Below are 221 nucleotides of genomic sequence, written 5' to 3'. Positions count from 1 at the left end.
AAAAAAAAAAAAAAAAAATAGATGAAGACACTGTTACAGTAGAGGAAATTGGCCAAAGTGGCTCTCCTGGCTGAGGAATAGAGGTGACAGAGTTTGTATCTAGGTATTCAGATCAAGTCCTTCCCCATCATATATTCTAACCACATAATGTAGAAGAAGATTGTAATGAAAACTGTATATGTGGACACACTTCATTTCTAGTGATCATAAAGAGGTGGTTT

This window comes from Octodon degus, unplaced genomic scaffold (genome assembly GCF_000260255.1).
Source record: "Octodon degus isolate 3935 unplaced genomic scaffold, OctDeg1.0 scaffold00003, whole genome shotgun sequence".
Lineage (NCBI taxonomy): Eukaryota > Metazoa > Chordata > Mammalia > Rodentia > Octodontidae > Octodon > Octodon degus.
The sequence above is the reverse complement of the archived record's forward strand: the minus strand, read 5'-3'. Positions refer to the sequence as shown.